The following is a 13,565-nucleotide window of genomic DNA, read 5'->3' as shown; positions in this document are numbered from 1 at the left end:
TGTGCAAATGTGCGAACTTCACAAAATATTATGCGATGGCACAGTGCGAGTTTAGGAAACAAGACAGGATACAATTAATTATGGAGATATCCAAGAAATAAAAATACAGAAGAAACCAAGTTTTATATCAAGACGGCAACTTTAACAAAACTTTAATAGGAAAAATAACAGATAACATAACTAAAACCATGATGGCGTGTGACCAAGTCATAAACATAAAAAAAATGAATAGGCAAATTTTTTTGTAATCCTTTCAAATTAATTAGAAAAAAGAACTTCTAGGAAGATTTGTGAATGGGAGGGACGGGGCTGCAAAGGGTGAAAAGAAGGGGAGGGAGATGGGGCAATGGATAATCTCCCCTTAAAGGGGACCATCACAAAGTGAACCCTTGCCCTCATACCCCCACCCCGGATTGGAATCTGCTGTAGCCGCCACCCTTTTAATTTCTTATAAATTTTCCTTAACAGCTTCAGTTTCTTTTTATTATTCATTACAATTAAAATTAAATAATTAAATAGACTTTAACTATATTACGTAAACTATCACAAATCCTAATTATCGGGACAGAGAAACTATATGGGAAAAGTACGAGATAATGACGTCATGGGGCTATGAAAGAGTCGGGAAAAACACCTCATATAGGAAACTTTACATACATACACGAAAACAAAGGATCTAATAAGCCTCTCTTCTAATTCTATTTGCTCAAAATGTGCAGCTCTCGCACTGCACGGTAAATCCCCACTGTGTGTGTGTATGTGTGTGTGTGTGTGTGTGTGTGTGTGTGTGGGAAGAACAACCATTTTTAGAGATTTTGGCAGAAATCCAATAAATACTTTGAGACGGCCTAACTCTAGGTGGGAGAAATACAAGCAAATAAAAAAGTGTATGGACTCCAACTCGAGTACAGCGGATTTCAATTTACAAATCCAATATGTGAATAATGACACAATATATTTGCACACAGAACACATTAAATTTTTTTTTTCTTAATTAAATTATAATACACCGTTACTTAGCCAAAATTCAAAAATATATTAAATAAAAATAAACCTTTTCTTGATCCGATTCTAAGGTCCTAAGATTACTGGGGAGATTTTGGAAAAAATAAAGGCTATCCCAACATGGAAGCAAAATATAGCATACACAAACTATAGCATATATATATATATATAGCACACACGGGATATAGGCGACCTCTAGCCAAGGTCAACCAAGAGTATAGGGAAGGGATTTCAAGTCAGGTGATGGAAAGATGGAAACCTATTCGGAAAAACAACCCTATAGATAAAACTAGGTTTTAAAAGAAATACCCCGTTAAAAAGGAGAATTAAATTTTTTTGACCTAAATTCTTTTGCATAATATAAAACATACAACACATGGGGGGGGGATAAATACACATAAAACACTATAATTTTTTGGAAAAGTGGGGTGGGGGGTCTGTCTGGTGCCGGCCCCCCTCCCCCGTACTTCGTCTTGTGGGGATAAATGTACGTCATTTCCTGCTGGCGTCCTCTATAGGTGGAAAATCGTATCTAAGTAACAGTGATGTATACTTTTATTTCGAGAAATTAAATTATTTTTTCTGTACACTTTGTAGGTTTTTTTTTGTTCTTTTTGTTCAAGTATAACTACTTTTAATCATGTTATGCAAATCTGATGTATAAAGAAAAATGTTGGTGCATGGCCGGTAACTTTTATACGTCATGGCAACGGAAAATAAATTCGGCGCATGCGCATTTTGTGTGGGAGCACAAAAAAAAAACCCACACAAAAACAAGCAATCTACTAAAACAAGCCATTACGTGAGAACTTGGCCTGAAAAGAGCAAATATAGGTACTATAAAATATTGCTAGTCTCGGATTTGACAATCCTTAGTTTTTTATGCTGATGAAACATTTTTCAGTAGAATTTTTTTCCTACAGTTTAAATGCCTAATTTTACTGTTTATAATCATACATGTTCAAATGTACTGGTTACATATAACAATATCGTCGAAATATTAACTGATACCATGCTGGATTTATATAGAATGTCTAAATAATCATAAAACTAAAGGTGTAATTGATTATAACCAATATATATTTTTTGCAATAACAAGATAATGAGATCCGAACATTGACCAAACAGTACTTAGAGAAATTCAATATCGATTAGTTCATCCTCAACCTCCAACTGATATACTTTATTGCAAGGGGTAAATGGTACCGTATTGAAAGACGTGTTAGGATAAAAGATACCGTTGTTAAAGAATATCCTGACCGACTGAGATCTTAACATCGTACATCATAGCTGAAAACAGTGCAAGCCAGTATACATATTTGCATTATGCTCACGCAAGAAATATTGTATCAACCAAATGGGTTTCTTGACCGAGCGATGTCAAGCCCTTGCGCGAATCCCGCTACGAGTCATAGGTTTCCCCGATTCAAAGGAATCCTGTACAACTACTTCTGCAAACTGGAAAGTCCAACGCGTCCAATCTATCAGTAATGTTACTCTAATTAATACATGACCACAAATGCCAACTTCCCAATTGTATGTCAATGTCACAATTGCAAAGCTTCTCTTCGTTAACTTTCCGTAACTTACCGCCAGTATTTCACGCCGTGAAACTATACAACTCAACAACCTAATACAGGGAACCGTTTTTACTACGCCACCTTAGGCCTTTTAAATCATGATTTTTAGCTTCATTTCGCCTGTAACTTTGTAACATATTTACCACCACAGCAACAATAAATGGCGCCCGCCGACGGCGGAACAGTCCTTTTCTGTTGATTCCATTGTATAATTTACCAATCTCCAGTCATAAATACTGCACCTGGAGTCACACGATCAATTCACGCAATTAGATTTGAATAGGGACTACTGAGTGACAGGGATACTCATGCGGCTCTTACCTGAATTTACCAAAAGTAAACCATGTCATCTTGAAACTCACTTACACTTCACTCCGTAACGTTTGCCCCTAGTAACTGGCTAATTATTTTGGTCTCAAGACTATAATCCCAGCACCGACTTCCCATATTCAAGCAAGTATATAAGGAATCCTTAAAATGGAGAGCGGTAAACAAATGCGCATACTCCAAAATATATTACAATATTATACATACCTTGGAATTTTATTAACTATTTTTGTTTTCATATTTTCATTGTACTCGTGGATGGGTAATGTGATTTTGCGTTCTGCCTTGCTTATAAAATGTATTGTCTTTGGTCAACAAAAGTTGATTTAGAGAGGATAAGAAAAGAAGTTTTGTTAAACGATGATGGAATTAAATAAACACTGGGGACAATATCGTACGTTGCACATAAATCGCAGAGATTAATTGAGATTTTGCTTAACGGTCAATCAGTCCGCACTCGAAGTAGGGAAATAAGCGATTAGTGCAAAAGCCGACCATTGTCTGATAATCGACGTACATCTGCCACAGCCATATATTGTAAAAATCCCATTACTACAGGTAAAAAAGAATTAACTACAACTGCTTCTTTGGGGCGTCATGTGTGACCAGTGTATATTAGTACTGTGTTAGAAAAATATTGCGACAAACCAAAGTAAAGAAAACAGTCACTTTTATCAATCAGTCCATATCGTTTTACAAATTATACTGAATAACTGACTTCAGTAGAACTCAGAAGAATGTATTCCTGTAAGCACATCACGATTGCGGTGTTTGTACATTTATATAAAGTGGGATCATTTTACAAGCAAAGTATACATTTAAAATATAACACTACAAATGAGACAACGCTTAAGTACATACGGATTATAATCGTGAGATGGCAAAGAATGGTTCATACGTTGAGAGGTAACCAATACACCAACAAAATAAGAGTTTGTAAGAACATCTTATTTCCTTCTTAGATATACTTAGCCATAATGCAAATTGTTTCCTAATATGAAACATGTAAACATATTCCGACCATGCTGGAAACAAAAATAGTAAATTTAATTTAGTTCAGCGTAAACTGTAAGTTAGTTCTTTCCTTTTGGCATGGTGTCTGAATAAAAAAGTATATTTCTCAAATTTGCTAACCACTACACTGTCATTATGTAATTAGATACCTAATTGATGTACCATGGTTGTATACATATATCTATAAATATATATAGTTTTGTGGACATGTACGGTTGAATAATACCATCCCGTGTTTGTGTAGGGAAATGCGTACATCACAATCGCACTCGTAAATTTGAATCAATACCATCTCATGAATGGTTAGGGGCCGTCCATTTAGTATGTACGCATGGGGGGGGGGGTAACCCAAATGCATAGGCTTGAGCATGGAGGTATACTGATAATATATGTACGCATTTAAGGGGGGGGGGGCGCTGAAACCTCGAAAATAAGTTGTATAATACGTAACCTGTTCGACTTGGTTCAGTAGGCTTTTGCATTTTAGCGGACATAAGACAAACTTGTCCCACCCAGTCACACTATCCTAACACCAGGCCGACTAATCCGAACACTAACCTCTTAATGATCGGCACCAAAAGAGGCAGCTGCTAGTACCATTTTTATGTCTTTAGTATGATTCGGCCGGGGTTTGAATACGCGACCCCTCGCATCCGAGGCGGACGCTCTATAGACACATTGCACCATCGGAGAAGTCGCTTAGTAAAGAATGTACGATACTGGTTCCTGTTTTTCATGACAACTCGACCTGGAGACCTACCTGATGGAAAATGAAGGCGCATTATAAGGTTATAATATACGAGTCCATAAATACATAAATATTTTTTAAATTATAATTTTCGAGCAATTAGTGTCTCTTAGCATTTGACAAAGTCTGCTTGCAGGAGCGTACTAAGGGGAGGGGGGTTACAACATACTTCGATGCTAATACTACTGATTTCAAGCATAAAATTAAAGCTAAACAACAGCATATAACATGTTTACATATATTATTAAGTACGTCTTCATTTGTCTTTCCGTGCGCCAAATACCTTCCAACACAAAGATTTTCCATACAGGTAAATTAGTTGTACCAATCTTAAACAACCATATATTTCGACATATATAATATCAATGTATAGGTTTCTCATCAGTTTAAATCGATCTGTGCAAAAAAAAGTCGAGAAAATTAATAATAAAAAAGTTGGTATTTATGACTCATTATTGCTTGCGACTTTACCGATCTTCATATCCTTGATATGTGCATCTACCCTTCCCGTTTTGCGATAGTAGCACATACTTGGATGCTAATACTATAGATTTGAAGCATATAATTTAAGATGTACAACATTAAATAATATGTGTATGTATCTTATTAAGTACGGTTTCATATGTCTGTTTGTGCACCCGATGCCTTCCTATCCGAACGGTTTCCATATAGGTGAATAATTTATACCAATAGTAAACAAGCACAGCTTTTGACAAATTTCATATTAATATATAGGTTCTCATCTGCCTAAATCGATTTGTGCCAATAGACGTGTGTGAAAATACAAAATAAAAAAGTTCCACTTTTTACGGAATATCGGGTGCGACTTTACCGATCTTCATATGCTTGCTACTTTAATACACCCTTCCCGTTTTGTGATTGTAGCACATACTTCGATGCTAATATTAGAGATCTGAAGTATAGAATTAAAACTATACAATATTATAAAATGTGTGTATATATCTTAATAAGCACGTCTTTATTTGTCTGTCCGTGCGCCTAGATCCGACCTGTACGAAAGTTTTTCATATGGGCGAATAAGTCATAACAATCGCAAAAACAACGGTTTTGACACATTTGATATCAGATGACAAATTTGATTTTAATTGATATGTTTCTAATCATACTAAATCGATCTGTGCCAATAGACATGTGTGAAAATGCAGAATAGAAGGTTTTGTTCTTTTTACTGAATATCGGGTGCGACTTTACCGATCTTCATATCCTTGCTACGTGAATCTACCATTGCCGTTTTGCGATCGTACTACATATTTCGATGCTATTGCTATATATCTAAAGCATATAATTAAAGCCGCACAACTGTAAATAGTATGTGTATGTATCTTATTAAGTATATCTTCCTTTGTCTGTCATTTCGCCTAATGCCTTCCTATACGATCGTTTTCCATACAGGTGAATAACTCATAACAATAGTAAATAAACCCCGATTTTGACAAATTTGATATAAATTGACAGGTTTCGCATCAGTCTAAATCGATCTGTGATAGTAGAAATGTAAGAAAATGCAATATGAAAGTTTTGGTATATTTGACTCTGTATCGCTTGTGAATTTAACAATCTTCATAACCTTGATACGTGCATCTTCCATTGCCGTTTGTCTCGGTATCACAAACTTCAATGTTTATAGTATAAATCTGAAGCATACAAGGAGAGCTATACAACAGTATATAATATGTGTATGAATCTTATTAAATACATCTTGATGTGTCTGTATGTCCGCCCAATGTCTTCCACAGCGAGCGTTTTCCATATTGTGTATTGTTCCACTTCCTATTTTTACACTACCTAATTTTGACCTAGTTTAATAAACACCCATTTCTACAGAGGACACATCTGTCGCAGCCTCGACATTTTTTTACACTTATCAGCATTGAGTCACTCGGACAAAAAGATTTGTCAAAAGTCATATCATTATTATTAATGAAGTGAAACAAGGACACATACGATGAAAAAAATAATACATTTCTCCAATTCACTTTTTTCCAACCAGGAAGTCCTCTTAAAATCTTTACCAACCATTCTGACAAGGCAAATACAATTCGTTCCATACCAATCATCCAGTCTGCTACTCAACATGTGTTAGCTATGTGACTCACAGCTGATAACTGCATCTCCATCACTTTTTTAGAATTGTGTTTTGTTTTACGTGAATATGTCATTACTGATTTTCTGAGGTGGTTCTTGGGTATTTTACTTTGGAGTAATGAACATGAAACACACGTTTATGGTATATTTCATAAATAAATCAGCATCCTCTACATTACTGCTAATTTAAATAAAATTACGTGTATTACTATTAGGATTTTTCTCTCAAAAATAGGCAATTTTACTTTAATAGTAAATTTTCAAACGTCCATTAAACTAATCTTGATATTTAACTTATTTTGACAAATTAATTCTTTCTAAATGTCTTCTGTCTCCTATTATTTGCACTATTAGAGAAATAACTTATGAAGTATGCAAAACAGTTTTGTACCTTAAACAGTACATGTACATTAAAGAATTGGGGTTCTGCATATTCACAATGCCATTTAATTATTGCAAGGATGATGTGCACTAAATCCAGTATTCTTTTATTATAAGTAAACAATTGTATTATTATACCATCATGATTTTCCCCCAATTTTATTCTTTCAGCTTTTCCAACAAAATATCTGTTCCAAAACAAATTTTTTGATAAATATAGGAACAAATTCTGAGTAAACACCATTTTTCTTTTGTTGTCGTTGTTAATGGTATACTGAGAGAAGAAAATGCAGCAGCATATAATATGAACTTAAGTGAAGTTATGAACTTACTAAGCCTGGATTTAAATAAATGGTATCACTTGTATTTCTAATGACAGCCACAATCCTCTTATTTTGGGCTCAAGACCAGCAGTAGTGAATAGAGGTATTTCGAAAGACATATAACAGCTCACTCATTATAATGTTACTAATTAGCATTATTGAAAACTTCTTAGATATCAAAATAAATAGTATCTATGTATGGTGCTTGTTGGCGACATTGGCAGATTATTCACTCCACATCCTGGTTCCCGGGCAGTTTTGATCTCTCACAATAATCATCACGGTCACAGTTTCTCGTTACAAAGAAAATCAACAGATTTGGGTTCTAACCTGTAACACTATTAACATATTATATTGTTACAGGTTAGAACCCCATCCCTTGATTTTCTTTGTAACGATCCCCTGTCATCATGGGCAGTAAATTTGAAACATACTACTTCCGGGTCAATCTATTTTTAAGGTGCAATATATACTAGTACATAATGGGAGGTAACTCAAGTTGTGCTATTCAATTCAATTCATTAATGAAAAAATGGAAATAAATAGGTAAAAAGGCAATTATTTATTTTGCAGATGAATATTTATCGAATATTTAACATTCAGCAGCGTAAATATGCATTTATTTTATTGATATTTGTGGCAAGAGTGCAGAAAAGGACGACGTGCTTCGTGGGCAGATGGAAATCTGCCCACGAACTTTTATCTGCCCACGAAACCGTCTGAGGACGACAAAACTGCCCACGACCCACCTTAAATAATAGTATATATATATATATATATATATATATATATATACGCCTTATTCTTCATCTAAGTGAAGTCTACAAAGTCCAGGTGGATCTAAATTATCTTTTCCTATAGCAACTCCGGTCTATCCCATGGCTTTTAATGGTTTTGTGATTTCCTCCACGTAGTCATCTAACTCATGCATTTCATGAAGAGGTCTATGTGGTAATGGAATTGTGGTTAATCTTTCAAATTTCACTGCAGCTGTAGAATCTGCAAGAAAAGTAGTAACACTTGATCCTCCTCTCAGCAATGTAAATGCTAGAGGTTCTAGTCCTTGAGAATCCTCACAGTTCTTGTTGACATGCTGACGTAGAAGATATTGATATAGAATTTCCACTTGATGCAGCATAATAATCAATGGGTGTTGATCGGCTAACTTCTGGAGTGGAAACATAACAACCCGTGTTTTGCAAACTTGCATCATCAGAGAGTCCCCGTTTACCAGGCAATATATATTGGATGCATTCCCTGATCGCCGCGGGCCTTATAATCAGCACGATTTTTAATAAGAATCTGAACCGCATTTGTATTGCCATGGAGACAAGCATGAATCAAGGGTCTGTCTTCAATCTCTGCTCTGAGTATAATCAGTGTCTTTATCACCTTAATATTTGTGATCCTTACTGCTATAAGCAAAAGAGATCGCTGAAGGTAATCACTCGTCTCTATGTCAGCTCCTGATTTTACGAGGAATTTACAAATATTATCATTTGATTTCTCAGCAGCAAAATCTAAAACTGTTGAATAATCAATCCCTTTGATATTAATATTAAGTCACTCTTCCAATAATATACGAAGTGAGGGAAGAAGCGAAATTTCAATATCATCTTCCTGTGACCAATCACCGTCGCACCAAATTATATGTGCTAGAGACCTCTTTATATTTATCTGATGGTTAACGTTTGCGGCATGCTTGACGAGAGTGTTTACTACATCCACATTCTGATTTGCCAATGCTATACACAAAGTGGTATTTCCATGCTTAGCATGCCTCCTATAGCCGCCCCTTGATGCAGTATATATTCAATTGTGTCGATTTTGCATCGTCTAACATCTTGGTTCTGGATCATTTGCATGATTGGCTTCTAATCATGTAGTGGGTACAGTCGTAATAGCACATATTAGATCACTTTGTCAAAGATGTAAATAGCGCTGATATCGAATCCTTTTGTTAGCAATACTTCTATGACACTTTTCCATTCGATCTGTTTTATAACATCCATTTCCGTCGAAACGGAGATAATACATTCATGTAGTGTTTTTCCAAGATGGAAAGATCTCGTCCTTAAATCGGCACCAGTGTCAATCAATCATTCCAACAATATAAACATGTCTTTCACATATATTAATCTTTTTTGAATACAGGTCATTAAAGCTGTTCAGCCTTCATTTGCAATTTTATTGACCACAATGCATTTCAAGAGAACGTTAATGACATGATTAATCAGTTTGGATTGTTCCACAAAATGGCATAATAAGGTCTGGCCTTTCAAATTACGAACAATCTCTAAATCAATTCCCCTCTTGATACACATATCTACAACTTAAATGTTTCTTTCCACATAAAGGAAGGGTGCACTAAACTATTGGATTTATTATTCCATTATCTGCAAATTAGATGAACTATGCTCATTTTCTCTACATGCATCTTTTTCAACTTCTTTATTTGCATCAATATGATTCGATATAGCAGTAGATGTTCTTGAGTATAAAAAAGATTATGTCACAAATATTTCTCCTTTGCTTACAGGAATTTGGTGAAAGACGTTATCTTCTTTTTCCGAATCGTGTTCATCAGAACACATTTCGCTTGCAGGTTTTTCTTTGAAAATTTTATTTAGAAATAAAATAAAAATGTTTTTAGTTCTGATGCTTCATTAGTGAACCGTCACGTCAAATGGTGGTAACGAATCTCTCGTAAGCATCTTTGTACTCTGTGAGGAAATCTTCAGTGTCTTGCTGATATAATAAAGGCTGACCTAGTTCCTTGTCTTGTGCCAGTTGCCATGGTTATAGCATATATATTTTATATTCCTAAAAAAATAATTTATTTTTGAGAATGTAAAACATTTGCTGCAATGAAAAGATGATTTACATCATATCATATGAAACTCATGATTTATGAGATGAATGAGTTTAGGCGGCCAGATATAAATTAAATTCACAAATGTATTACCAATGTTAGAATAAGCAATCAAAGTATAATGGCATAATTCCTTAAGGATGTGTTATTTGGATCGTGACATAATACTATATTGATTTATTAATACTTTATTTATAGGATAACAATCTATTCTGTCGAAGACTGGTACAGATTGATTGCAAACCAAATAACAATTATGACGCTTATGAAACTTTCGATAATTCAAATTGCTAATTTAAACGACTGTTGTGGAATTACTGCGTCGTACCGGGAGAAATGTTCTCGTATATTTTTGCACGGTATTCCACCATACAGTATTATAAAATATAGAACGACAGTTCCAAATGGAATAAACAATAATATAGTTAGTACATCATTTGACGACATATGGAATTAGTGCCTACTGGAACATGTGTGTGTGTGTGTGTGTGTGTGTGTGTGTGTGTGTTTGTGATATAGGTTTTTAACGTAGCTTTAACAATTGTTCAGTCATATTGCTACGATGTCTGCAGTGTAAAAGTTTATAGTGATGTCTAGCCGAGGGCATCATGCCGCAGATATGTATCATGGTGTCCCACCCAGTCAAATTATCCTCACACCAGGACTACCAGTCTTAACACTAACCTCTTAACACAAAGTGCCTAGCGAGGTAGCTGTTAGTACCAATGTTTTAAGTCTTTGGCATGACTCGGCCAGGGTATGAAACCGCGACCTCCCGCATCTGAGGCGGAGGCCCTAACCACTAGGTTAATTTAACAAATGTATGTATGTATGTATGTATGTATGTATGTATGTATGTATGTGTGCATGTATGCATGTATGTATCCATGTATATATATGCGTGTTTGTGTTTGTGTGTATGTATGTATGTATGTATTTATGTTTTCTTGTACCTTTTACTTACAGATCTTCGATAATCCATGTAAAATCTAGCCATATTATAGAACATTTATGGAATTGTGATGAGAAATCAATACGATGTATAATATATGGCATTACGATGATAAATCAATACGATGTATCATGTATAAGGCGGTTTGGCTTTGCTTAGTGCTTTACGACATTATATCACAAGTAGATTACTAAGAGATGAGCAATTGTAATAAAGTGTACACATGAGCATTTGTACTGTTGTACATTGCACACAATTAGTAAATCAGATATTTCAAAAATGAAATATCGTCTTAGCGTGATCCTGCAATGTATATGTGATGTACCCAGGGCGACTGTGCGATTGATGCTGCTGTATTGAGTTTTAGACCAGGGTATGAGTTGTAGATGGATTTGACTTCCTGTAAAATACAACAAGGGCAATAAAAGTAAAATCAGCAACTGTTGTTAAAAAAGTTTTACAGTTACCAGAATCAAATGAATGGAAACAGCCCCTCAAGTTGTTGAGGTACATTAGGCAAAACCTAGGCACATGAAAAAAAAATATGAGAACTTCCCTGTCTAATCCCAGGAGGAGAACGTTACTATCCAATAATTATAAACATTCCACGGTTGCAGTGACTATCAGAAAGACGCCAGCACCAGTCACCAACATCTCTTCATCAAGATCGGAAGGCCACCTAGGTATACCCAGAAAGAGATAACGTTCGCTGATTGCCAACATAGTGAAAATTAAAAAGAGAGTTCGTAACTAAATATGTTTGCACCATTATGTTACTGATATCATAAACACAAACTAAGAATTTGAGATACTTACTTATTTTTCAATATTCAGGTGAATAAGAATCACAATGCTATTTCGAACCGACCAATATATATATATATATATATTAATGTGCGTTTTACTCCATGTTTAAAATATGTTATTACTGGAATGAATTTTTATGCCGTTTCTTCTTTTTCTTGTTTTGAATTTCTTCGCATGAAAGGGATTTTCTTCGTTTCTCTTATGATACCTAGTGTATGTTTCCCCTTTACACCTTTGTCGGACACTCGGAAGACCAATATCCTTTTCACAGGTCTCCTTAATGCAAACAGCTTTCTCATGTTGTTGAGGGCTCCTCACTTGACGTTGCTGACAATTGGTAGACCTACGTCCCTTCCGTTTACAGACATAGCAGGTATTTTCAGTTTAATCTCTAGAGGTGGCCTAGTGTATAGAGACTCCGCCTTTGAATCGGTTGGTCTCGGCTTCAAACCCCAGCGAAGTCATACTTAAAACTGGTACTAACAATCGCCTTTCCATGCGCTCAGAATTAAGAGGCTTGTGTTAGAACTGGTCAGCCTAATGTCAGGATAATCAAACTGGGTGGGACATCATCCTACATGTCTGCGGCATGATGTCTCAGTGCTTGACATCACTATAAACTGACCCAATGCTACCATCGTAACGATATGACTGAAAAAATTGTTAAAGCTACGTTAAAATTCGAAATCACACACACACCGAGTGATTTTGAAGTAGAAATTACGTATTTTGTATGCAATACAATCAACCCCCTTCTCTCCAAGATCGAGTATGAGTCATTATCATCCATGCGATAAAGTCATTTGATAGCCCATTCAGATTATTTTGAAATTGGAGCTACCCACGAAATGACTTATTGAAAACAAGAATTGATTCCTACACTTACACAGTCATTTGTAAAAGCACATGTCATTGCAGAACAGCGGCCGGATTGTTTGCCGCATTTTTGTCCTATATATATACCATTAGTTAAAACGGCACGTCAATCTGTAAAGTACAACAATATGCGATTTTCGGTTACGCAAGACAATTTGAAACCTCCTGTCTGAATCTTGTTTAGCATGCCAGCAGAATTAACAACTTCATTCAATTTTGGACAACATTCAACACGACCATGATTCCAACTATGTGTTTAACACGATTGATAGAAAAGCTTCCCTTAATATGACACATGTTTCACCTCCAAGATATATACGTCAGACGGTCATCGCTTAGGTAACCATATCGGTCTCTCACCTTGTCTGTCAGTCTGCCTCACACACTCTCTCGTCAGAGCTCGGCTTTCAGAAAACGATTCGAATCGTAGAGTATACCTATTTTTCAGTGTGAAACATTATGTGCTGGAGACAAATAGAAATCGAGTAAAGATGTTAAAGGGATTCACATACTAGGCCGGCTTCAGTGATATTAAATAAACACAAAATAGAAATAGTAAGTAACATCAAAGCAA

The 13,565-nt window shown here is 35.5% G+C and overlaps 1 long non-coding RNA gene across 1 annotated transcript; it reads right to left on the bottom strand.

Annotated features, from left to right (window-relative positions):
* Positions 1-3,569: 3,569 nt before the first annotated feature.
* LOC149784154 (uncharacterized) lies at positions 3,570-13,476 on the bottom strand. Its single transcript, XR_016413769.1, has 2 exons — positions 12,125-13,476; positions 3,570-10,307 (listed from the first exon to the last, which is right to left on the bottom strand). It is a non-coding gene; the product is annotated as an uncharacterized LOC149784154 (long non-coding RNA).
* Between the last annotated feature and the right edge of the window lie 89 nt (positions 13,477-13,565).

The sequence above is a fragment of the Sinohyriopsis cumingii genome, chromosome 14, assembly GCF_028554795.1.
Source record: "Sinohyriopsis cumingii isolate HCF-2022 chromosome 14, ASM2855479v2, whole genome shotgun sequence".
Classification (NCBI taxonomy): domain Eukaryota; kingdom Metazoa; phylum Mollusca; class Bivalvia; order Unionida; family Unionidae; genus Sinohyriopsis; species Sinohyriopsis cumingii.
The sequence above is the reverse complement of the archived record's forward strand: the minus strand, read 5'-3'. Positions and strand labels throughout refer to the sequence as shown.